This window comes from Bubalus kerabau, chromosome 2, assembly GCF_029407905.1.
Source record: "Bubalus kerabau isolate K-KA32 ecotype Philippines breed swamp buffalo chromosome 2, PCC_UOA_SB_1v2, whole genome shotgun sequence".
NCBI classification, from domain to species: Eukaryota; Metazoa; Chordata; class Mammalia; order Artiodactyla; family Bovidae; genus Bubalus; species Bubalus kerabau.
In genome coordinates, this window is record NC_073625.1 from 119,380,132 (window position 1) to 119,392,266 (window position 12,135).

The following is a 12,135-nucleotide window of genomic DNA, read 5'->3' on the forward strand; positions in this document are numbered from 1 at the left end:
TGGATCCTGATGGGAATGTCCATTCAGTCAAGAACATCAAGTGATCTTGCTGGCTTTGACCAGCACAAATTGCTTGAGCTGTAGATGTTGACCATCTCTTTAGATCCCATTGTCCCAGCCTCTTCCTTCACAAACCATTTCTTATTATCATTGTCCGAGCTTGTCTCAAAACAGACTCCCAAGTCTCTTCATCCAGAGTGAACATTTAAACTGAGAATTTTGGAAGCAAAGTTTGGCCTCATTGTTTAATAAGAACCTGTTAGTCAAAGCTCTGTAACTCTGGAGCCTTTGTGAAGAAGTGCCAGCCCAAATGCCTTCCTCCTAGTAAGAGGATTCTTGCCCTGGGCCTCTGTTGCAACTCCATCCCTAACTGTCAGTCAGACCAGGATGATAATGGGAGTTAATTGCCCTGAAGACTCACATAGCAGTGCAAAGAGGTTGCCTACACTAGGGAGAGGCTGGGAACCAATTGTGTAATCCTCCTCTCCTGCCCATTCATCTGATCATAAGAGATGGGGTAATAGTTGTGCTGCCTATTGTCTGCATGGCTTGGAGCTTGTTACTTAAACGTGGTGAACTCTTGGGGTAGGCTGAGAATAATCGCTATCTAGAAAGCATGTTGTGAAGAGTAAGTAATATATATGGAATGCATAACACAACTAACACTACTTCTACTACTACTAAGTCGCTTCAGTCGTGTCCGACTCTGCGACCCCATAGACGGCAGCCCACCAGGCTCCCCCGTCCCTGGGATTCTCTAGGCAAGAACACTGGAGTGGGTTGCCATTTCCTTCTCCAGTGCATGAAAGCGAAAAGTGAAAGTGAAGTTGCTCAGTCGTGTCCGACTCTCAGCGACCCCGTGGACTGCAGCCTACTAGGCTCCTCCATCCATAGGATTCTCCAGGCAAGAGTACTGGAGTGGGGTGCCATTGCCTTCTCCGCTACTAACACTAGATGACTCAAAGTAGACATTGAAGAAGGATTAGTTTCCTTCCTCCCTATAATTCCTGGCCACATATGTCCGGAAAGCCAGCTGGTAACCAAAGAATCACACTGTCAGATGGAAGAAACTTCAGAGGAGTGAAGAGCCTGACAACAACTCCAATAAGTGATTAAGTGGTTATCCGGCCGCCTGCTTAAGCTACTCAAAAAAAAAAAAAAAATTTACCCATTTTAATCTCCCAAAGAAAGAAATCTGTGATTTAGGGAGAACTGTATCAGTAAAATTTTCTTAAAATCTGTCTAGACCCTGAAGAACCAATCCCCTTATTTCCCCCAGTACTTCAGTATGGTGAAGAGATGTATGAACAATCACCCGATGCACACTCACATGTGATTGTTACAATGGGGTATGGCTCCCCCAGAGCCAGAAGAGCAAGAAGCATGGCTGGGCTCCAGTTCCTAGGTCTGCTTCAGTGAGAGACTTGTCAAGTCATTTCCCTTTCTCGTTACAATTTCCTCATCTGTAAAATGAAAGGGCAAATCTCTGTCCCTTTTTCCCTTTTATGAACATGCCAGTGAATTCTTTCCTACAGAAGACTGACATGTTCATAAACTCTCAAGAAAGAGGCATTATCAAGAGAAATTTTAGATACACTTTAAAAATAGGTTTCATTATATAATATGCACTTCTCTCTGTTTGGATTTTACTATCCATTTAAGATAAAATCCCCCTTTTATGAAGAGTCCAAGTTTTGCTGTAAGAAGAGATCACAGCATATGACATTAAAAATGTCTGCAGTTTCCTTCCAATACTGAAAAGTCTTAAATATGAGATATGAATAATATTTTCCACAGTGACAGAAAACGAACTCTGTATCAATCATTTAGAAAAAGAAAAACTTTTCTTATGTGATTGCCGCAGGGCTAAGTCCCTAACCTGGGTTAGGGGCGCTCGCCCCCTTCTCACCCTCCACACTGCCTTAGTGGGGCAGTAAGTGGCCTCCACAAGTTGTAACGGGGAGGGAGGCCCCTAGTGGCACCATGAGAAGTGAATCCCAGCTCCTACTTGCTACCTTTCCCTCTGGGATTCTGCCAAACCCCGGCAGCCTGCGATCCATTCAAACCACCGCCCGCCGACTTCCGGGAAGAGAGGGCCTGTGTGGCTCGGCGCGTGCGCACTGTGCAGCCACCGCCTCACGCGAGTCGTGAATTCTGCATGTGCCGGCCCGTCAGTCCCCGCTGTGTGCGCGTTCCTACCTCACCGCCACCGCGCCCGGGCCTCGGGGGCACTGCAGAGGACGGCTCTTGGGGTGCATTTCACGCCGCTTGTTTTGTAAGGGGATAATCTCGAGATTACCCTTCTCAAAGTATTTGAGATCCTTCAGCATCCCTTAGGGTGTACTGCAGAGCAGACTCTGTTTTTAAATATATTTAAAATACTTTTTTTTTTTTAATATCGCAGGTACACGGTTTTTAAAAAGAGAATCAGACTGTAACAAAAAGCTTGTAAAGGAAAACATCAGCGCTCTGCTCCTCCCTTCTACCCATAATGGTCGACCCACCCACTTTTTTTTTTTTTTAAGACTGCTTTGTTCTAGCAGTTTTCTCCTTTAGGTTTGATTTCAAACGTGCTTTCCCGCCGTAAGTTTCCAAGATTATACTGCTTTTGTTTTGTTTTTCTTGGCTAGATTCTCTCAACTTCCATTAAGTACAAGCTAATGAGACACCACGGTGTGTTGAGAACAGTTTGTCGAAACTGTCTTTACATCCTGCTTGTTGCTGTGGAATCCTTCGTGCCAGGGCCCTTTCCTCTTGCTTTTTCCTGATTTAGCTTCCAGCTTCTAAGTCCTGCCCACAACAGGTCGCATCTGCTCTCAGAGCAGCCTAGCTAGTCCAGCCTCTGCTCTGGACTTGACCTTGACCTTCATCCTTTTCTCTCTCCTGCAGGTGTCCTAGTACTTGGAGCATCACCAGTGCAAGTCTCAGAGATTTTCTAAACCCACAACCGGAAAAGGGCTCTTCTACACTGCAGCTGCCACTGCCTTTCCAAAGGACAGCCTGACCATGTGTGAGAAGAGCTATGCCATAGGCCTTTCCTTCTGACCAGCAAGTGCACTATGGAATATGTATGTCCTAAAGCTCTGGTGTGTGTGATATCTGTTCAAATAATAGGCTCTTAGGCTCCACCCTAGTGATTTCCTAGATCTGGACAGGGCCTGGGAATCTTTGGGGGTTTGTTTTTTGTTCATTTGTTGTTGTTTGTTTGTTTGCAGCACTGAGGTATGCAGGATCTTAGTTCTACCCGACATGGAGCCCCCTGCATGGATGTGCAGAGTCTTAACCACTGGACCACCAGGGAAGTCCCAGGGTCTGGGAATCTTTAACAAGCTCCTCAAGTGATCCTTTGAGAACATTGCCCTAAGGAAATTACTTTTAAAGTCTTTCTATTTGTGTGAGATGTTTTCATAAATGTATTTAGAACAGGTGCAAAAGTGATAAAGCCTCAAAACCCCACTTGTTTGGAAAGATTCAACATTATACTTTCATGAACAAATGCTATTTGGGTATTAGACCTAGAAGATCACAGAGGAATAGATCTGAATTACTTGAAATCATCTAGTTCAGTGCCTGAGTGGCTTGCTTGTTCTCACAACTTGAATTCCCAGTTCTAACATGGAAAGAAAAATCTGCAGAAGACAATGTCAAGCAACAAAAGGAGAATCCAAGAGAGTTTGCCAATATTAGCAATTATTTTTAAAACATTGTTTGCTGACAATATCAAAAGAGTCTTTTTATGAGACTTTCTATAGTAAGGGGACTATGTGGATTCTTATAGTAGTGGTTTCTTTACTGTAGAAGCAGTTGAATACATTCTCCAGATTAAAAATATCTCCCCCTAAATTCTCTTCCCTTTCAAGTTTGCAGCATAAACCTTTGGTTCCAAGAGAAACCCCTTGGCTCAAGCAGCTGCTGTAGTTCCAACTCGTTGCTGATCTCATCCCTCAAGACTAAAGAACAATAAAGGGAGACCAGATAGCAGTGATTCTCAAACCAGGGAAAACAGACAGGAGAGAGCCCCTGAGAAAATATGAAAGCCTAGTTGTTGTTTAAAAGCAAGGTGGGAAGACAAAAAGGACAGTTTGTTTTTGTTTTGTTTTTGTTTTTGTTTTTGTTTTGAGAGTTCTATAGTATGAGCCCCCTGGTGGCTCAGATGGTAAAGAATCTACCTGCAATGCAGGAGACGTGGGTTCGATCCCTGAGTCAGGAAGATCTCCTGGAGAAGAGAATGGCAACCCACTCCAGTATTCTTGCCTGGAGAATTCCATGGACAGAGCAGCCTGGTGGGCCACAGTATATGGGGTTGCAAAGAGTCAGACACGACTGAGTGACTAACACTTTCACTTTCTTTAGTATGAATAAGAAAAGAGGCATATCTATATATATATATATATATATATATATATATATATGTTAATATACAGAACTAACTGTCATGGATATATTTGTAAATGTTATGCTTTTAAATACTTTTTGGTGCTTCATTAACGTTTAAAAAAATTTTTTTGGAGTATAGTTGATTTACGATGTTGTGTTAGTTTCAGTTGTACAACAAAGTAAATCAGATTTACTTTCAGATTCCTTTTCAGATTCTTTCCCCATAGGTTGTTACAGATATTATAAACTTTTAAAATTAGTATTGTTTATCATATAAGTATACTAAATAAACTGAAGAAAGTTATGAATACCTATATGCTGCCCCGAATAACATTCATGTAAACATTAGAAGAGGGGAAGCTTATAAGTAACTATGTATTGTGCATGTATTTTCATCTTGCTCTCTGTGTGGATGTAGAAATTATATTTTCATTATACTTTTCAGTATTTTATACCTTTTTCATAATGAGCATTTTTGGGGGGGATTAAAACAAAGTGATCCATCATAATAATATTTGACAGGCAAGTACCTCAATAATTGCTAAAAACTCATGAGAAGACATTCACAGGGTCACAAAGTACCTCTTGTGTATGAAAATTCAGTTAACAATCAACCTAAGAAGAAAAAAAGGGAATTTTATTTGAACCAAACTGAAGATTATAACCCAGGAAACAGATTCTCAGAAAGCTCTGAGAGCTATTCATTCTGTTAGAAGTCATTCTTAAGACAAAGGACAGTAAATACATCAAAATGACATACTAATGTTTTGCATAAAGTTCACCAAGGTTATGTAGTCCAGGTAAACGTGTGCAAAGTGGGCTTAAAGTCAGCACGACCCACTACAGAATTGGGGAAAAGTGCTAATCTTCAAGGAATTTACATGACTAGTGTTGGAAACAAGGGTAAAAGTGAACTTTACAGTTAAGAGGCACTCCCATCACTGAGAAGTTCTGGTCTATGTGTATTGCAGATACTCACTGGACATTAAGGAGAGGGAGGAGTTGCAACTGGATGCAGAGAGAGGATTTTATGTTTAAGTTTTCTTGTCCTGTCTTAAAAGATAGATTTTATTTCATCACATCCTGCTAATTACTTTATTAATTACAAATGGAAATAGATTCCTATACAATGATGAAATCTGCATATTACTGTGGGGGTGATGTGAGGATATCACCTTAACCAGGATATGAAGTTCACATTACCAAGATCAAGGACATTGGAGCGTGTACTGCATATTAGCTAACATTATTATTTCATTTTCTTGAGAGTGATAATAGTATGGTTGTGTAGGAGAACCCCCTATTCTTCAGATAGACATGCCAGCTATTTAGGAGAGAAGCATCATGATTTGGCCACTTTGAAATGGTCAGACAAGAAAAAGTATGTATTGTTCAGCTATATATGAAAACTAAAACAAACGTGATGAAATGGGGTCAACTGATGAATCCAGGTGAATAGTATAAGCATATGCATCATATCATTCTTGCAACTTTTCTGTAGGTTGAAAGTTTTTCAGAGTAAAATTTGAGGGCGAAAGTACAGTCAGCTTCACCAAGAGGTGGTTCTCCATCACCCTTGCCTGTACAGGACCCTGAAATTCTAGGGCTTTGTGAAGGAAACTGCTGGATTACTAGGGACTGCTGTTCAAGCACCTTCCCTGTGCAGCTGGCTTCTGAGCTGGCTGATTCTGGGATGATATCAGGCCATAAAGGGTGAACAGATTCCAGTTTATCTGGTACTGAGAGAAAAATAGGCCCTGTATCTTAGACAGCCCTGATAAGGCACCTCCATGGATATGAGTAATTGTCAGACCCAGGGGATGAACCAGGGCTGAGAAAGCTGAACAATGGAAAGCCGGGAGCACAGTGACAAGGAAATTCTTCCCCTGAATTGCCTTTTCCTATTGAGATAAGATAGTATGCAATAAAGCGCCAGGCTCAGGAGTGCTGCCACCAGTCCCAGTGGGAGTGGCTGGCACGTAGCCTGAGCGGCAGCACGTGTGAGCCTGGTGCTTTCAGCACCTGGGTGGTCCCTCAAGGGCTTGCTCTGGCCTGCCGCACAAGGCGCGGGGCGAAGTCAGTGACCTCAGACCCAGAAGGCATGGGGGCAAGTCCTGATTCCACCACTCGCTAGCTCGGGGACTGATTCTCTTGTTCTTGTTTGCACACACACACAAAAATATTTCCTTTTCTCCCGTCTGTCTTACTGATAGGTTGCAAAACCCGAAAACAAACCATAAAAGGGTTTTTCAACTCCCAAAGGCCATCAAACTGTCAGTCATTATCATGACTCCCTAAGCATGAAGCAGTTTGTTTTGTAGCTTTTCCTCCTCTTCAGGCCAAACTCACCTGGATGTCTTTTAGACCCTGAGTACGTTATAAAAATTTTTATCTTTAATTAGAAGATGATTGCTTTACAATATTGTGCTGGTTTCCGCTGTACAACAATGTGAATCAGCCATATTCATATATCCCCTCGCTCCTGAGTTTCCCTCCCACCCTAGAGTACATTTTTATTATGAGATTGTATGAGTAAAACCTTTCAAACTTCTGAGGAGGCAGGATGGAGATGCTTCGAGATGCTCTAACTTCTCCTGAACAGGCAGAGTGGCTGAGGATGTTGCCCCTTTGATATACCGTAACTGGGAAATAGATCCCCATAGGCAAGCCGTGACTCATCCACACTGTTCCGGCTGAGTCGCTGTCCCAGCTGAGCGAGCATGGGTGACCCTCTGTCAGAGTGCCACACAGGAGGGCCTCCACTCAGTCCTGGATGTCAGCCTTGGCGTCTCAGGGGCAGTAGAGCAGAGTGGACAGAGTGGAAAGGGAGCCATGCCTTTGGCTGATCTTCAGGAGGAGAGGATTGAGCTGGTGCAAGGAAGAACTTGCCTTCGGTTCTGTCCCAGCTGCAGTGGAGGCCAGGAGTTCCCTGGTACTAAAGTTATCCCACACAGCTCCATCACCCCTTCTCTGAAGTGTTTTGGGGAAGGGGCATTACTGACTAGAGATGGATCAGATGATATTCCAGGGCTCTTCCAACTTTAAGAATCTAAGCTACTTTTGACTAGCAAGGAATTTGGATTATCCCATCCTCTGCTTATTGGTCATGTGACCTTGAACATATTAACTTTCTTTCCTTTTTTTGTCGTTGCACCATGTGGCATGCAGGATCTCAGTTCCCCAATCAGGAATTGGGGATTTCAATTCCCCAATCAGGAATTGAACTCTGGTTCCCTGCATTGAAAGTGCAAAATCCTAACCAGTGGACCTTCAGGGAAATCACTGTTTTTTAGTTTCCTGATCCTTCATTTCCTCAGATGTAAAATTAGATTATTAACATCTACCCTAGTTACCTCCTAGAGTAGAAGCATCCACACAAGTTAAGTCATGCTTCTTGGTGCAGTCATAAAATTTTTCCCAGCTCTCTCGGTCCTCTGCCCACAGTTCCTGGGTGGCCAGGAGACAGCCTGGACTGGCATATTCCATGGGTCCAAACAGAGGTCACAAATGCTCAAGGGGTCAGCACTAAATACAATTTCACTGGCCAGCCTCCGTCCTTGCTCAGCACCTGGCCCTTTCTGACTTCCCCCTCCCTCTGTCGTCACTCTTCCCTTCCTCCTTTCTCTTCTGCTCAGTCAGCTAGCGCTTCTGAGAGAGGACTATGTCTCAGACACCCTACTGGGCCAGGGAGCATGTGAAAATTACCCAGTCCTGCCAGCATGTCTTGCCTGGTGCGGGGGGAACACAGAAGGAGGGTTGTTCTGGGGCTCCCAGGGTGCAAGCCTTTGTGGCAGCAAGGCCGGGAGGGCCAGCTGGACAGGAGAAGTGTTCACCAAGAATAAGACATTTGAGACTGTCTTTTAACAGACTGGTTTCCAAGTACAGAAGGACAGCAGAGGGCATGAGCCTTGGGCCCCCTGGGCTTGGCTTCTCTGCTCCCAGTCTTTAGCCAGCTCCTTCCCTCTAGGCAGCTCCCACCCGCAGCTTCCTTCTAAGCAGGAGGACTTGGAAACTAGAAACAGTTCCTGGAAACACTGCTGCTGGGTCATTGAGGGTGTAAAATACTACTGTGAAATAAAGGCAGTAATTCTCAGCCCTGACTGCACACCAGCATCACCTGTGGTTTGTTTTCGGTTTTGTTTTCAGTTCACATTTCCTGGCCCCACCCTTCATCTACTCTCATTCAGTAAATCTGGGGCTACTGCTGCTGCTGCTAAGTCGCTTCAGTCGTGTCCGACTCTGTGTGACCCCATAGACGGCAGCCCACCAGTCTCCCCCGTCCCTGGGATTCTCCGGGCAAGAACACTGGAGTGGGTTGCCATTTCCTTCTCCAATGCATGGAAGTAAAAAGTGAAAGTGAAGTCGCTCAATTGTGTCCGACTCTTGGCGACCCCATGGACAGCAGCCTACCAGGCTCTGCTATCCATGGATTTTCCAGGCCTAGGATCCCCTAATCAAGAGTCTCACTTAACTGCAGTTTTCTAAGAATCCTAAAGGCTCAGAAGTTCCAAAAAACAGAGGAACCATGGTGAGATTAGGTGGGATTAGTCTGGCCTTCATTTCCAGAATGGGAGAGAATAATGATGAGCAGTCCACTAATAAATCTTCTGTGAAATGGGAATAAAACCAGCTCCTACCTCATAAGATAGTGGTGAGCACAGAGAACATAATAGCGTGTAGTAAGCACTCAGAAAACAGTGGATGAGGTTATGGAGGCAGCGAGGCCTGTCTGGCAGTTAAGGATGTGGGCTCTGGAGCCAGACTGCCCGGTTCACAGCCTGCTGGCTACTCTCATATAACCTCCGTGCCTCAATTTCCTTTTCTTTACAAAAGGGTGATAATAACTCCCTCACAGAGCTGTTATTAAAGGAATGAATAAGGGCTTGGCACTTAGATCGGTGCTGGTCTAACCAAAGGAATATTGCACATATCACGACTTGTGCTGTGACTGCTAGCGGCCTCATGGTGTCACTATTGGACACTGGTCCTGCCGCCTCTTCAGCTGGTGCCCGCGATGCTCCCTGCAGTTTTTCAGGCCCAACCCTAGCCCTTGGAGAAGGAACCAATGCCTCCCGCCACCCCGCTAACTGTGCTCTCCCAACACAGCAGTTCGCCTCCACAGCCCCCTCCCAGGACACCAGCTGGCTCCACAATGCTGAGTCAGACCTGGTTCCACCCCACCAGCTGGCAGAGCCAGAATCGCCCTACCTCCTTCCCTGCAACGATCTACCCGAGGGTTCGAGGCTTCTTTGACCATCTTGGAACCTAAAGCATCTGAGCACATCCCTTTCCCTAAGAGGGCTACTCTTTTAAAAGAAGTCATTTGGGCAAGTCATGGGGTTCCCATGCCCCTCCTTACTCAGAAGGCTGTCTGTCCTCCATGGCCCCAAATGACTGGTCCTCATTAGGGAGATTCCCGAAGAGATTAGCAGGTGCGAACACATAACCTTCTGGTGAAACCACTGCCAGGGTTTCTAAAGCCCTTTTTTTGCTTTTTAGAGAAGAGAGGAGAATCTCCCCCGCCCCCCCCGCCCCCCCCATCTACCTTCTGCTTAGAAATCATATGTAATTGTTTTAAAACTCCACACATAATTCTGATATGCCGTCAGGGTTAAGAATCACTAAAGTAAGAAGACAGAGACCTAATGATTATTAGAACTCACCTGTGCCAGTGGGAGGCTGGGGGCTTACTCCCTGGAGCCTGCCATCCCACAGAACATTTCAATCCAAGAATGCCAGAGTTAAATCTGTCCCCGAAATCAGCTGGCTGAATGATTCCCAAACTCAATGCAGCAGAATCACCAGGGCCTGCCCATCACACAGATCCTCAAGTTTTAAAATTCAGGAGATCTGGGGGTGGGAGACGGGGGAGGAGTCTCAAATCCTCATGAGATGCCAAGGAACGGATCTGTGGGGAGGGTGTGGGCAAAGAGGGTAAAAGGCTGCCCACACAGTGGTACCTAAGCAGGGGCTTATGTGAGGCAAGGGGGCTTCTCAGGAGGGCTGAGACAGAAAGGAGTTGTCATCTGTGCACTTCTCAGCATTAAAACTCAAATCTCTTACCAAATAATATAGCCCCTATCTGGCTATCGGGGCATATTTTTCAGATGAAAGAAAATATATGTCCAAAGCAGGAATCCCAGTATCAGAACCCTCCGTGGGAGCGGAGGTGAACCCCTGGGAACACAAGCTGGGAAGACAATTGCTGCCACCGGTCAGTGAGGAAAGCCTCGAACTCCGATGACCTCATGGCTCTTTTCTGTCGCCGGTGACTGGACACACCCTTCCCCTCTGCCCACCTCCACCCACTAGCATATCAGACAGATGACCGCATGAGCCCAGGGGAAAAGTGTTCCCGTCGATAACACGGCATTCTCACATGCTGCTGCCGCCACTGGCCTCATCTCCCAAAGGTCCCATGATGTCAAGCTGAGCAAGCCTGGCTGAGGTCAACAGGAGCTCTCTCTCTCCCCGGAGATGCAGGAATTTTTGAAAAGTTGTCTAAGGGCAAATGCCTGGTTGTGCCTTGAATCTTTCCTGCGAAAACTTTAGCTCTGACAGTTCGAGTCACTTTTGCCCCCTGGCTCACTGTGCCTGGTTTTGTTTTTCTGAGCAGTGCTCATAGTGAGAAGTAAAATTGCTCCAGAGGCGTCAGGGAGGCAGCCTGTCCAGCCGTGAGGTAAGTGATTGCCCAATCAAATGAGGCTCACATGCTCATGGCCTCTGGATTCCACCCCTCCAAAGGAATCTTTCCCTCTCTCTCCAAATTCTGTAAGTGATCCCAAGGTGTCACCTAAACCCCAAAGAACTCAGTTAGTGATAAAGAAGTCAGGGGGCCAGAGCCTCCTGGGTATCACTATTTCCATCAAAATACCAGAGGATCTCCCCAAAAAAGTCCTTTCCCCACATTATCAAGCTCTCAAACCTCTCTGATGGCTCCCCAGCCCTCCCCAGCCTCCTACTTGGCTAAATATTTGGGAGCTGAAACAATAGCCTCACTGAAGCAGTGGTGGGCAATTACTGGAAAGTCATGTGATTGCCCGAATTCAACCAATTTGTCAAAGACCATTTTCCTTTCACTCATCACCTCCCCCACGATAAGATAGGGTCCCCAGAGCACAATAATCCTTTCCTGAGATACAATGTAGAGGCTCCTGAGAAAAGAAACAAAAGTGAGGCTAATTTTGGCTTTTCTGGGACTAAAGAAAAGCAGGCAGACAGGCAAGCAGGCCTGGTTCAGCTCGAGGAAGCTGCTCCTTGTTGCTTGCTCCAGGGTGTCTGCTTAGGTCACCAGGGAATTTGGAGAACAATGCAGGGGGGGTGGGTGGGATGGAAACAGATCTGGCCCTGGTCACCGTGACTGAAGCCTCGTCCAGGCTCTGAAGAGGTCTCTAGAATGGCAGCCCATGGCTTCAGACTTGGATATCTTTTAAAATTATAAACTCCTTGCTGCTCTTCCTCTACTAAATTATTCATGAATTAAGACTTGGGGATACCTTACAGACCCAGCCAGTGGTCTTCAGGCTCTTCAGGGCTCTGTGAAAGCCCTAGAGTTGCAGGTGAATGTTGGTCACCATGGGCCCTTTTTCCTGGGACAAGGACCCTTGACTTTCCTCTGATTCTCAGAGGGATCTGCTGTCCCCAAATGGTGTATCTTTCTTGGCAGAGCATTCCCCACTCTCCCACTCCACCCTCAGGCAGAACTCCAGTTCTTTGTGGCAGTGGTGGTCAAATTTCCGTGGGCATTAGAATGACCTG